This window comes from Terrapene carolina, unplaced genomic scaffold (genome assembly GCF_002925995.2).
Source record: "Terrapene carolina triunguis isolate 2854851 unplaced genomic scaffold, T_m_triunguis-2.0 Scaffold94, whole genome shotgun sequence".
Taxonomy (NCBI): Eukaryota; Metazoa; Chordata; order Testudines; family Emydidae; genus Terrapene; species Terrapene triunguis.
The window spans coordinates 2,086,939-2,100,833 of NW_020664445.1; positions in this window are offsets into that span (position 1 = coordinate 2,086,939).

Below are 13,895 nucleotides of genomic sequence, written 5' to 3' on the forward strand. Positions count from 1 at the left end.
TTCCTCATATGAAAGTTCTGCAGCTACTGCTCGTCATCCCAGATGTGCATCACGCTGTGATCCCACCACTCAGTGCTTGTTTCGCAAGCCCCAAAGCTGCATTCCACTGTGGTCAGCACCTCCATGAATGCCACAAGCAATCTCATCTCATAGCTAGTATGCGTGGTGAGATCAATGTTGCACGCCTCTTGCCTTTGTAGTTTAAGGAATAACTCCACTGCCACTTGTGATGTGTTGGTCAGTGCAAGCAGCATTCTTGTCAACAGCTCAGGATCCATTCCTGCAGCCAGAATGAGGCAGGGCGCGCAGTGCACAAACCCTTGAAAGATGGTGCCAAATGCGGATGGAAGCACAGGGATTGCTGGGATGTGAAGCAATGCATCATGGGGCATTGGGACAGGACCCAGGATGCCCCGTGACCCCTTCCCACAAGTCTTAGCGGCAAAAGAGAAAAAGGTGCTCTGTGGGATAGCTGCCCAGAGTGCACCGCTCCGAATAGCGCCGCAAGTGTGAACACGCTATTGCGCAGGCAGCTATCAGTGTGAACACACAACAGCGGTTTTCCTTCGGCGCTCTCTGAGCAGCGCTGTAACTACCGGCACTGTAACTTTGCAAGTGTAGACGTGCCCTAAATGACTAAACAAGCTGCAGGCCCTTTGATTAAGGCCTGGTCTACACTACGAGTTGAGGTCGACTTTAGCAGCGTTAAATCGAATTAAGCCTGGACACGTTCACACGACGAAGCCCTTTCTTTCGACTTAAAGGGCCCTTTAAACCGGTTTCTTTACTCCACCTCCGACGAGGGGATTAGCGATAAAATCGGCCTTAGCGGGTCGGAATTGGGGTAGTGTGGACGGAATTCGACGTTATTGGCCTCCGGGAGCTATCCCACAGTGCTTCATTGTGACCGCTCTGGACAGCAATCTCAACTCAGATGCACTGACCAGGTAGACAGGAAAAGCCCCGCGAACGTTTGAATTTCATTTCCTGTTTGCTCAGCGTGGAGAGCACAGGTGACCACGCAGAGCTCATCAGCACAGGTAACCATGATGGAGTCCCAGGATCGCAAAAGAGCTCCATCATGGACCGAACGGGAGGTACGGGATCTGCTCGCCATATGGGGAGATGAATCAGTGCTAGCTGAACTCCGTAGCAGTAAACGAAATGGCAAAATGTTAGAAAAGGTCTCCAAGGCCATGAAGGACAGAGGCCATAACAGGGACGCACAGCAGTGCCGTGTGAAAATTAAGGAGCTACGGCAAGCCTACCACAAAGCCAGAGAGGCAAACGGAAGGTCCGGGGCAGAGCCGCAAACATGCCGCTTCTACGCGGAGCTGCATGCCATTCTAGGGGGTGCAGCCACCACTACCCCAACCGTGTGCTATGAGTCCCTCACTGGAGAAACACACAGGGAAGCAGGTTCGGGGTATGAGGAAGATGAGGATGGACATAATGTAGATAGCTCACAGCAGCAAGGAAGCGGAGAAACCGGTTTCCCCAACAGCCAGGATATGTTTATCACCCTGGACCTGGAACCAGTAACCCCCGAACACACCCAAGGCGTGCTCCCAGACCCTGAGGGCACACAGGGGACCTCTGGTGAGTGTACCTTTGTAAATATTACACATAGTTTAAAAGCAAGCGTGTTTAATGATTAATGATTAATTTGCCCTGGCAATCGCGGCCAGTACAGCTACTGGAAAAGTCTGTTAACGTGTATGGGGATGGAGCGGAAATCCTCCAGGGACATCTCCAGAAAACTCTCCTTCATGTACTCCCAAAGCCTTTGCAAAAGGTTTCTGGGGAGGGCTGCCTTATCCCGTCCGCCATGGTAGGACACTTTACCACGCCAGGCCAGTAGCACATAGTCTGGAATCATTGCATAACAAAGCATGGCAGCGTATGGTCCCGGTGTTTGCTGGCATGCAGACAACATCCATTCCTTATCGCTCTTTGTTATCCTCAGGAGAGCGATATCATTCACGGTCACCTGGTTGAAATGGGGCTATTTTATTAAGGGGACATTCAGAGGTGCCCGTTCCTGCTCTGCTGAACAGAAATATTCCCCGCTGTTAGCCACGTGGTGGGGGGGAGGGGTGAAGTGATCATCCCAGAGAATTGGGTGTGGGGGGGGGAGGGGAGTTAGTTGGGTTTGTGCTGCATGTTAACCTGGAAACCGCAGCCCCTCCTTTTACATTGCAAACCCATTTTAAATGGCCAACCCAACGGGTGCTTTGTATGGGAAATGAGAGCGCTAGAATCATAGAATCATAGAATATCAGGGTTGGAAGGGACCTCAAGAGGTCATCTAGTCCAACCCCCTGCTCAAAGCAGGACCAATTCCCAACTAAATCATCCCAGCCAGGGCTTTGTCAAGCCGGGCCTTAAAAACCTCCAAGGAAGGAGACTCCACCACCTCCCTAGGTAACGCATTCCAGTGCTTCACCACCCTCCTAGTGAAATAGTGTTTCCTAATATCCAACCTGTACCTCCCCCACTGCAACTTGAGACCATTGCTCCTTGTTCTGTCATCTGCCACCACTGAGAACAGCCGAGCTCCATCCTCTTTGGAACCCCCCTTCAGGTAGTTGAAGGCTGCTATCAAATCCCCCCTCATTCTTCTCTTCTGGAGACTAAACAATCCCAGTTCCCTCAGCCTCTCCTCATAAGTCATGTGCTCCAGACCCCTAATCATTTTTGTTGCCCTCCACTGGACTCTTTTCAATTTTTCCACATCCTTCTTGTAGTGTGGGGCCCAAAACTGGACACAGTATTCCAGATGAGGCCTCACCAATGTCGAATAAAGGGGAACGATCACGTTCCTCGATCTGCTGGCAATGCCCCTACTTATACAGCCCAGAATGCTGTTAGCCTTCTTGGCAACAAGAGCATACTGTTGACTCATATCCAGCTTTTCGTCCACTGTGACCCCTAGGTCCTTTTCTGCAGAACTGCTACCTAGCCATTCGGTCCCTAGTCTGTAGCAGTGCATTGGATTCTTCCATCCTAAGTGCAGGACTCTGCACTTATCCTTGTTGAACCTCATCAGGTTTTTTTTGGCCCAATCCTCTAATTTGTCTAGGTCCCTCTGTATCCGATCCCTACCCTCTAGTGTATCTACCACGCCTCCTAGTTTAGTGTCATCTGCAAACTTGCTGAGAGTGCAGTCCACACCATCCTCCAGATCATTAATAAAGATATTAAACAAAACCGGCCCCAAGACCGACCCTTGGGGCACTCTGCTTGAAACTGGCTGCCAACTAGACATGGAGCCATTGATCACTACCCATTGAGCCCGACGATCTAGCCAGCTTTCTATCCACCTTACAGTCCATTCATCCAGCCCATACTTCTTTAACTTGGCGGCAAGAATACTGTGGGAGACCGTATCAAAAGCTTTGCTAAAGTCAAGGAATAACACATCCACTGCTTTCCCCTCATCCACAGAGCCAGTTATCTCATCATAGAAGGCAATTAGGTTAGTCAGGCACGACTTCCCCTTGGTGAATCCATGCTGACTGTTCCTGATCACTTTCTTCTCCTCTAAGTGTTTCATAATTGATTCCTTGAGGACCTGCTCCATGATTTTTCCAGGGACTGAGGTGAGGCTGACTGGCCTGTAGTTCCCCGGATCCTCCTTCTTCCCTTTTTTAAAGATGGGCACTACATTAGCCTTTTTCCAGTCATCTGGGACCTCCCCCGATCGCCATGAGTTTTCAAAAATAATGGCTAGTGGCTCTGCAATCTCATCCACCAACTCCTTTAGCACCCTCGGATGCAGCGCATCCGGCCCCATGGACTTGTGCACGTCCAGTTTTTCTAAATAGTCCCAAACCACTTCTTTCTCCACATAGGGCTGGTCACCTTCTCCCCATATTGTGCTGCCCAGTGCAGCAGTCTGGGAGCTGACCTTGTTCGTGAAGACAGAGGCAAAAAAAGCATTGAGTACATTAGCTTTTTCCACATCCTCGGTCACTAGGTTGCCTCCCTCATTCAGTAAGGGGCCCACACTTTCCTTGACTTTCTTCTTGTTGCTAACATACCTGAAGAAACCCTTCTTGTTACTCTTAACATCTCTTGCTAGCTGCAACTCCAAGTGTGATTTGGCCTTCCTGATTTCATTCCTGCATGCCTGAGCAATAGTTTTATACTCCTCTCTGGTCATTTGTCCAATCTTCCACTTCTTGTAAGCTACTGTTTGAAACCATTCCCACATGTTAAGAAGGTTAAAAAAGCCAAAAGACTGTGTCTTACCATGGCTGCCTGCAAGCCGAAATCTGTTGCCTGGCACTGCGTGAGTGATCTCTCACACCAAACCGGCAGGCCCTCAATATAAGAGGAAAAATGCGACCTTGTAACGAAAGCACATGTGCTGTGTAATGTGAACAGCAAAATTTAACGTGAAAGAGTGTACCCATTGTTCTCTAAAATGTGTCTTTTTTAACCACCTCTCCCTTCTCCTCCACCAGCTGCAAATGTTTCTCCTTCACAGAGGCTAGTGAAGATTAGAAGGAAAAAATGGAGGACATGGGATGATATGTTCACGGAGCTCCAGATGTCCTCCCACGCTGAGAGAGCACAGCAGAATGCGTGGAGGCAGTCAATGTCAGACTACAGAAAAGCACAGTATGAATGAGAGGAGAGGTGGCGGGCTGAATCGCGGGATGAACAGAGCAAGTGGCGGGCTGAAGATGATAGGTGGCGTCAGCTTGCAGACAGAAGGCAAGAGTCGATGCTCCGGCTGCTGGAGCATCAAACTGATATGCTCCAGCATATGGTTGAGCTGTAGGAAAGGCAGCAGGAGCAGAGACCGCCGCTACAGCCCCTGTGTAACCAACAGCCCTCCTCCCCAAGTTCCACAGCCTCCTCACCCAGACGCCCAAGAACACGGTGGGGGGGCCTCCGGCCACCCTGTCACTCCACCCCAGATGATTGCCCGAGCATCAGAAGGCTGGCCTTCAATAAGAGTTAAAGTTTTAAACTGCAGTGTGTCCTTTTCCTTCCCTCCTCCCCCACCCATCCCGGGCTACCTTGGCAATTATTCCCCTAGTTGTGTGATGAATTAATAAAGAATGCATGAATGTGAAGTAACAATGACTTTATTGCCTCTGCAAGTGGTGCTCGAAGGGGGGAGGGGAGGGTGGGGTGGTTGGTTTACAGGGAAGTAGAGTGAACCGGGTGGGGCGGGGGGTGGAGGGTTCATCAAGGAGAAACAAACAGAAGTTTCACACCATAGCCTGGCCAGTCACAAAACTCATTTTCAAAGCTTCTCTGATGCACACCGCGCCCTGCTGTGCTCTTCTAACCGCCCTGGTGTCTGGCTGCGCGTAATCAGCGGCCAGGCGATTTGCCTCAACCTCCCACCCCGCCATAAATGTCTCCCCTTTACTCTCACAGATATTGTGGAGCGCACAGCAAGCAGCAATAACAATGGGGATATTCTTTTCGCTGAGGTCTGAGCGAGTCAGTAAGCTGCGCCAGCGCGCTTTTAAACATCCAAATGCACATTCCACCCATTCGGCACTTGCTCAGCCTGTAGTTGAACAGGTCCTGACTACTGTCCAGGCTGCCTGTGTACGGCTTCATGAGCCATGGCATTAAGGGGTAGGCTGGGTCCCCCAGGATCACGATAGGAATTTCAACATCCCCAACGGTTATTTTCTAGTCCAGGAAGAAAGTCCCTTCCTCCAGCTTTCGAAACAGAAGAGACTGCCTGAAGACGCGAGCATCATGTACCTTTCCCGGCCATCCCACGTTGATGTTGGTGAAATGTCCCTTGTGATCCACCAGGGCTTGCAGCAGCATTGAAAAGTACCCCTTGCGGTTTATGTACTCGGTGGCTTGGTGCTCCGGTGACAAGATAGGGATATGGGTTCTGTCTATGGCCCCACCACAGTTTGGGAATCCCATTGCAGCAAAGCCATCCACTATGGCCTGCACGTTTCCCAGAGTCACTACCCTTGATATCACCAGGTCTTTCATTGCCCTGGCAACTTGGATCACAGCAGCCCCCACAGTAGATTTGCCCAATCCAAATTGATTCCCGACTGACCGGTAGCTGTCTGGCGTTGCAAGCTTCCACAGGGCTATCGCCACTCGCTTCTCAACTGTGAGGGCTGCTCTCATCCTGGTATTCTGGCGCTTCAGGGCAGGGGAAAGCAAGTCACAAAGTTCCAGGAAAGTGCCCTTACGCATGCGAAAGTTTCGCAGCCACTGGGAATCGTCCCACACCTGCAGCACGATGTGGTCCCACCAGTCTGTGCTTGTTTCCCGGGCCCAGAATCGGCGTTCCATGGCATGAACCTGCCCCAGTAACACCATGATTTCCACATTGCTGGGGCCTGTGCCTTGTGAGAGGTCTATGTCCATGTGAATTTCCTCATCACTCTCGTCGCCGTGCTGCAATCGCCTCCTCGGCTCGTCCTGGTTTTGCTTTGGCATGTCCTGGCTCTGCATATACTCCAGGACAATGCGCGTGGTGTTCATAGTGCTCATAATTGCCGCGGTTATCTGAGCGGGCTCCATGATCCCAGCGCAAGCTATGGCGTCTGGTCTGAAAAAAGGCGCGAAACTAGTATCTGACGGACCGGGGGAGGGAGGGAGGGAGGGTCGAGTGACGACATGGCGTACAGGTACAGGGAATTAAAATCAAGAAAGGTGGCTGTGCATCAGGGAGAAACACAAACAACTGTCACACAGAATGCCCCCCCCCAAAGATTGAACTCAAAACCCTCGGTTTAGCAGACCGTTGATTTCATGGAGGGAGGGGGAAGCAAATGAATACAGAACAAATCTATTTTTTACATATTAAGCTGGCAGACGACGGTGCAGCATGACTGATAGCCCTCGGCATCTTCTGGGTGCTTGGCAGAAAATACTGGGCGCTTGGCAGAAAATAGCATACTACGACTGATAGCCATTATCATCAAGACAGTTCGATAGGACTGAGCATGTCTGCCCAGGTGCCCATGATTGACAGCCACTGCAGTACGATGACAACGGATACCAGTCGTAATATACCATCTTCTACCAAAAGGCAAGGGGCTGCTGCTGTGTGCAATGCAGCCCCACGTCTGCCAGCCCCACGTCTGCCAGCACCCAGATCGCTGATGAAGGCTACCAGTCATACTGCACCGTCTACTGCCAAAAGGCAATTAGCTGCTGCTGTGTAGCAATGCAGTACCACGTCTGCCGGCACCCAGATGACATATGGTGACGGTGAGCTGAGCTGAGCGGGCTCCATGCTTGCCGTGGTATGTTGTCTGCACAGGTAACCCAGGTAAAAAGGCGCGAATCTATTGTCTGCCGTTGCTCTGACGGAGGGGGAGGGGCTTGACGACATGTACCCAGAACCCCCCGCGACACTGTTTTGCATCATTCAGGCATTGGGATCTCAACCCAGAATTCCAATGGGCGGCGAAGACTACGGGAACTGTGGGATAGCTACCCACAGTGCAACGCTCTGGAAGTCGACGCTAGCCTCAGTACTGTGGACGCGGTCCGCTGACTAGAGCACTTAGAGCATTTTATGTGGGAACACACAATCGGCTGTATACAACCGATTTCTATAAAACCAGCTTCTATAAATTCGACCTAATTTCATAGTGTAGACATACCCTAAGATAGAGCCATAGAGATTGATTTTCCATGTGAGTATTTTGCTGCTTGCCTGCTTTTAACACAAGTGGCAATTATATGTTAAAGCCCTGTGTCAGAAACTTACTAGCTAGCAATGAGTGCACCAAAGAAGGTTCCATTTGGAAAAGCATCTGCAATTTTTAGATGCTAAACAAAACTGCTGAACTGCAAAACTGGACTGAAATTATCCACTTCTAGTTCCAATCGGAAAAAGGAAGGGCAGAGGCCCATGAAACTGAACAATACTGAGAGTGCAGGCGGGTGAAAGCCATCCAAATTGTTCTAAGCTTTAATAAAAAAAAAAAAAAAAGTTTGGGTCAGGCTGAGTTTGTATTTTGACTAAAGGTTTGGGTCTGTTCTTAGTCCATCCTTGAAAATTCTCTCTCGCTTTTATGGTTTTATTTATTTATTTATTTAGGCGTTTAATATCACTCCAATATATTACAAATACCTTTTCAGTGAGTCACAAAGACTAAGTTCCACCCAAGTGCAGCTCAGATCCCCACTGGTTGACATCAGACTTTTGAAAGTCCTTTAGCCTTTGTCATCCTGTAATATTTAAAATGAAAAAAAATTGAAGATTGCAAGGAATTTTCACAACACCTACCCCTAGAGAACGGCTCTGGATGTACGGACAGAAAGGCATTTAAACAGCATATCAGAGCCAAAATATCTGTGGATCATTAAGTGGGCTGACTGTTGTTAGGAGGAGAGAGGGGAAAATAAATTGGACAATATCTTTAAGAAAGGTTTCAATAGTGGTTTTACTGATCACACGTCTATTAGGTGCATGGCTATATATAATCATAACATGGGAAGAGAAGGACTTAGATTTAGAGGGTCCCTAATTTGTTTACTAATAAAGATACTTCGTATTTACATAGCAAGTTTCATTCAGAGATTTCAAAGCATATTACATTCATTAATTCTCAGCTTTTGTGAGGTCTATCAGTAGGATTAAACTCATTTTACAGCTAGCCCCCTCTCTGTGCCTCAGTTTCTCTACTTGCCCCAGGTTACACAGCAAGTAGGAGGAAGAACCAGGAATACAACCCAGGATTTCTAGCTGACTATAGCCAGCTTTAACAACTAGAGAACACATTCTGACATTCTTCCTTCAACCTGGAGAACTTTTAGAAAAAATCGTTGGCTCAAATCTTTTGGTGGTATTAATTAGTCCTGCTATAGAGGCACATCACTTTACACCAGCTGAGGATCTGAGCCATTTTGTTTTAGGACTGTGTTTAGAATTGAAGATGGATAGCTATAGATATGTGCAGTACCCCACAGCCAGCTGCTGTTGTCATCCAAAATGGAATGAACAATCACAGTATTCCTTTGGGAAGCAAAAAAAGAAACTGCAACAGAGGCTATAGCAGACATAGCCGTGTATTAAAGGAAAATGCTGTGAAATCACCCATCAAGTATATTTGAGAATGAGTCATTCCGAAGGTAATCATGAATAAAGGTATCAAAGGAAGATACCTAAGTATTATATTTATTTTATAACAGAGTTTCAAACTATAGAGGCCCTTTGTAAGCAACAGTCTGAACACTGAGAAGTCTATAGCTGAATGTTAGGAATATAACTGGGCCAGATCGTTAGCTGGTTTGAATTGGCATCACCCCACTGATGTCAGTGGAGCTGTGCCAGTTTGCACCAGCTGAGGATCTGGCTCCAAAAAACTTCAGCAGAAAGGCGCTGATCTAAGAAAGCACTTAAACATGGGCTTACCTTTAATGTCACGGGACTTAATCACATGCTTAAAGTGAAGCATGTGCAGAAGTGCTGTCTTAAAAAGGAATGCTTAACTCAAGTGAAGCATAATTTTGTCAGTGGGGTTTTGGTGGTGAGATTTTTCTCAGAGGTCACACCACAAATATTATTTTATCCTAGAGATGTGAAATGGAAATAGCTGATACCTGAAGTATTCGGGGCCAATACCTGACTTTTGGCTCTGAAATTCAGTGAACTCCAAGTCTCCACTACCCTGTTTGCAGCAAGAGTTTCTTGGCAGGTCATCTGATGTATCCATCATAGGTGACAAGACCAAGTGTTTTGAACATCAGAACACCTGCTCTCAGCTCTACTGCTTAGTGTGCAGATTGCCAATCATTTTGTTTTAACAAAGTGAGGTGAAGAAAAGACAAAAATTCTCCAACATAAGCATATGTGTGAGAGACTAAAATATATTTTAAAAAAATTCTTCAGCCAGCCAGAAAATAGTCCTTCTAACTCAATCCAGTTGTAAAATATCACAGAAACTTGTCTAAAAGAAGGGGAACAGTGGAATGTGGCCAGCAATAAGAGTTCTTAAGTCTGACTCCCCCCCCCCCAAGGCATTGCTGGCCATTCAGGTCTTTGGGAAAGCTCCAGACTTCGGGCAGTTAGTTCAATCATTGGAGCAGATGGAAGAGACATTAAAATGGAGCTGGAAGAGTGTCTGTGCCACTCGCCATTTATGGAATTGGCAAGGACATTTCCACCAATTGCTGATCCAGTACGGAGGATGCTTTGCACTTCTGTAGGGCTCTCAAAGCCTCTTCCAAACACTCATGAATGAATCCTCATAACAGCCTTGTCAGCTAGTCAAATATCACCTGCCTTTTGCAGATGAGGAAACAGACTCTGGGAGAGCTGGGGACAAAACCCAGTTCTTCCAACATGCAGAGTGCAGATCTCCCAAATCTCTATAAGCCAAGGGCTAGGTTGTCACGGTTCTTGCTCTACCATGCTGGAGAGGAACTGGGTGCAAACCCTGCTTGGTTCTACTCAGATGGTGACTCTGGCTATGAGGAGGAGATCAAGGGCTACTCATCTGTTCCTTTGCCCTGAAAACACGTGGTGGGGGAGGGACCAGGAGTGGGAAAGAGGCCTGGATATGCCCTCCCATTTGCCAGCCAGAGTAGCTATCTGGATGCCCGGAGTTCAGTGAGCAGCTCCCCAAAAAGGTAATGTGCTCCCCCCTCAGAGCCAAGTGGGAGCAGCAGAGGAACTGTCACGCTGAGTCACAGTTTGTTCCTGGATCTGTCCCTGGAGTGGGGCTGCTCTGCAGTGGCCGTGACTCAGGGCAGATTATAACGGTAGAAATTAGCCCTGTACAATCCTGTTACACTGGCTGGGGCCACCAGAGTGCAGCAGCAATGTGACCACCCCCCTGCTTTATCCCTTATGCTGGAGCCAGAAGTGGGTGGGGGAGTGTTGTAGGGCTGCTCTATGTTACTTCCACCACAACACAGATGTCCCGAGGTGGCTGGATTTCTTGCTGCTCTGCAATCTCAACGGTACCTGAAGCACTGGAGAAAGTGAGTGTGTCTGTGTGGGGGGGGGGGATTAGAATCTGGCTCTGTTTCTCTAAAAACACTTCAATAGTATTTATAAAATATAAAGCCAAGTGATTTTGGATTCCTCAAGTTTTGGGTGCCCAAGATGAGCCACCTTAAAGAGACACGATTTTTAAAACTTGCAGGGCACCTGCCCTCTGAACATCGGACACTTACGGAGCATCTCCAGGTTTGGTTTGGTTTGTAAATTTGAGTTTATGGGCTAAACTCCACCATGGCAATGACACTGACTTCACTGGAGCTGAGCAGGGTGTCAGGCAGAACAGCACTAGACCCTTATTTATTTGAATTTCATTTCAGCACCCAGAGGGTCCCCCTCCCCCGGGACACCAAAATATGTAAATGTGCAGGCTGTCAAAAGAGAAGGCACAATCAAAGGCTGCTTACGTGGGAGGCCCAGATAATCATAGTCACAGAAAGACCTAATCCAAAGCCCATAGAAGTCAATGGGAGTCTATCCATTGGCTTCAATGGGCTTTCGATCGGGCTGTAATTCTGTACTTGCTGTTTGAACGGCAAACGCTGTTTTCTTCAAGGTCCATTTCCTCCGAAAACCAAAGAGAAACAAGTACGTTTACTGTAATATGCAGCTCTGGATTTCTGATGGGGTTCCAGAGTAACTGGGACAAGGGAAGAGGAGGTGTTGGTCAGCCTCGTGTGGAGCGCTGCTACAACACATTACATCCATTCCTCTGCTTCATTGCTACCATCCATCAATTTGTTGAGAATAGAGATGAGAAGTTGCCAGTATTTTTGGAATGGAAACCGCAGTGTTAAACAGCACATTCTCTTGCATACTCTAATCAATGCCAATTTTTTTTTAAGGAGGGCAAAAATTATGCCTGTGCTTGTTGTACTCTTGTATTATTTTCGGCTGTTATTCTTATGCAAGTTTTCAGTGTCATACACCAAGTCTTGCTGACCTTTAATCCACTTTCCCTGCTAGAATCTAGCTGATGATGAGAGTCATCCAATAATGATCAGTCCTGGTGCGAGCACATTGAACTCAGTGGGAATCTATTTGTTGCCTGCAATGGATTCTGGATCAGGTCCTTAACAGCCAAAATTCCATCCTCAAACACATGCTTGCAAGACTTCAGCTGGAGTTGCAAATGTATATCTGAGGCCAAAATCAGGCCCAAAGTCTGCATGTTCTCTTGGGAAAGGTTTAGATTTTTATGTTCAGCACAAGTAACTGGAGAATTCAGTGCAATTTTGCATTTCATGAACTCTTTGGAACTTTTTAACAACCCTTCCCCTCCCCCACACTGCTCTGCCCCAAACATTGTTCTTTTTTTTCTCATGGAAAATTATTAGTTAGATCAGAGGTGGGCAAACTACAGCCTGCGGGCCACATCCGGTCCGCGGGACCGTCCTGCCCGGCCCCTGAGCTCCCGGCCCGGGAGGCTAGCCCCCGGCCCCTCCCCCACGGTTCCCCCTTCCCTGCAGCCTCAGCTCACCCCGCTGCCGGCGCAATGCTCTGGGCGGTGGGGCTGTGAGCTCCTGGGGCAGCGCAGCTGCAGAGCCCGGCCTGACCCGGTGCTCTGTGCTGACGGTGGCGTGGCCCGGCTCCAGCCGGGCGGCATGTCTGCCTGTCCTGGCGCTCTGCGCAGAGCGGCTGTAGCGCCACCAGCCACCGGTGCTCCAGGCAGCGTGGTAAGGGGACAGGGAGCAGGGGGGATTGGATAGAGGGCAGGGGAGTTCGGCGTTGTGGTCAGGGGGCGGAGGTGTGGATAGGGGTTGGGGTGGTCAGAGGGTGGGGAACAGGGGGGGTTGAATGGGGGGAGGGGTTCCGGGGGGGGCAGTCAGGAAGGAGGGGGGGGTTGGATGGGGCGGTGGGGGGCAGTCAGGGGCAGGGGTTCCGGGGGCAGTCAGGGGACAGGGAGAAGGGGTGGTTGGATGGGGCAGGAGTCCTGGAGGGGCAGTCAGGAAGGAGAGGAGGGGTTGGATGGGGCGGCGGGAGGTCCGGGGGCTGTCAGGGGACAGGGAACAGGGGGGATTGAATGGGGCAGAAGTCCCGGGAGGGGCCTTTCAGGGGACAGGGAGTGTGGGAGGTGGATGGGGCAGGAGTCCCAGGGAGGGGGGCATCGGGGGCGAGAAGCGGGGGGGGGGTGTCGGACAGGGGGTGGGAGCCGGGCCATGCCTGGCTGTTTGGGGAGACACAGCCTCCCGTAACCGGCTCTCCATACAATTCTGGAAACCGGATGCGTCCCTCAGGCCAAAAAGTTTGCCCGCCCCTGAGTTAGATGAATGCAATCATTTTTTGTTTTTTCCGTCACTAAATAGAAGTCTGTGATAGATAACATAATAGTGCTGGTAGTGACTGGTATCCTTAGGGTTACAGAACCGTTTAAAGTATAAATCCCTGATAACTTTCTGAAATGTTCTCCTCTGAGATTACATTTTCCATACTTGGTCTCCAAACAGAGACAATGTTTAATTTGAACCATGTTTTTTCAGCTAGTTTTAAATGCTAGGAAAGAGCCCTGGGTTCTGTTCCCAGCTCTGGGACTGACGCCTGCGTGCTTTGGGCAAGCCATGCCTCGGACTGCCTTCTCTGCTTAGATTGCAACGACTGTCTCTTCCTGAAGTGATTCTCAACAGGGGCACGGGGCCGCCAAGGGGGCCGTGAGCAGGTCTCAGGGGGTCCGCCGAGCAGGGCCACTGTTAGACTCGCTAGGGTCTAGGGCAGAAAGCTGAAGCCCCACCGCATGGGGCTGAAGCCCGGGGCCCAGAGCCCCAATTCCAGGGGCTGAAGCCAAAGCCTGAGCAAAGTAGCTTCTCGGGGGGGACCCTGTGGCATTGGGCCCCAGGCAATTGCCCTGCTAGCTACCCCCTAATGCCGGCCCCGGCTTTTATATGCAGAAAACCAGTTATTGCGGCACAAGTGGGCCGTGGAGTTTTATAGACGG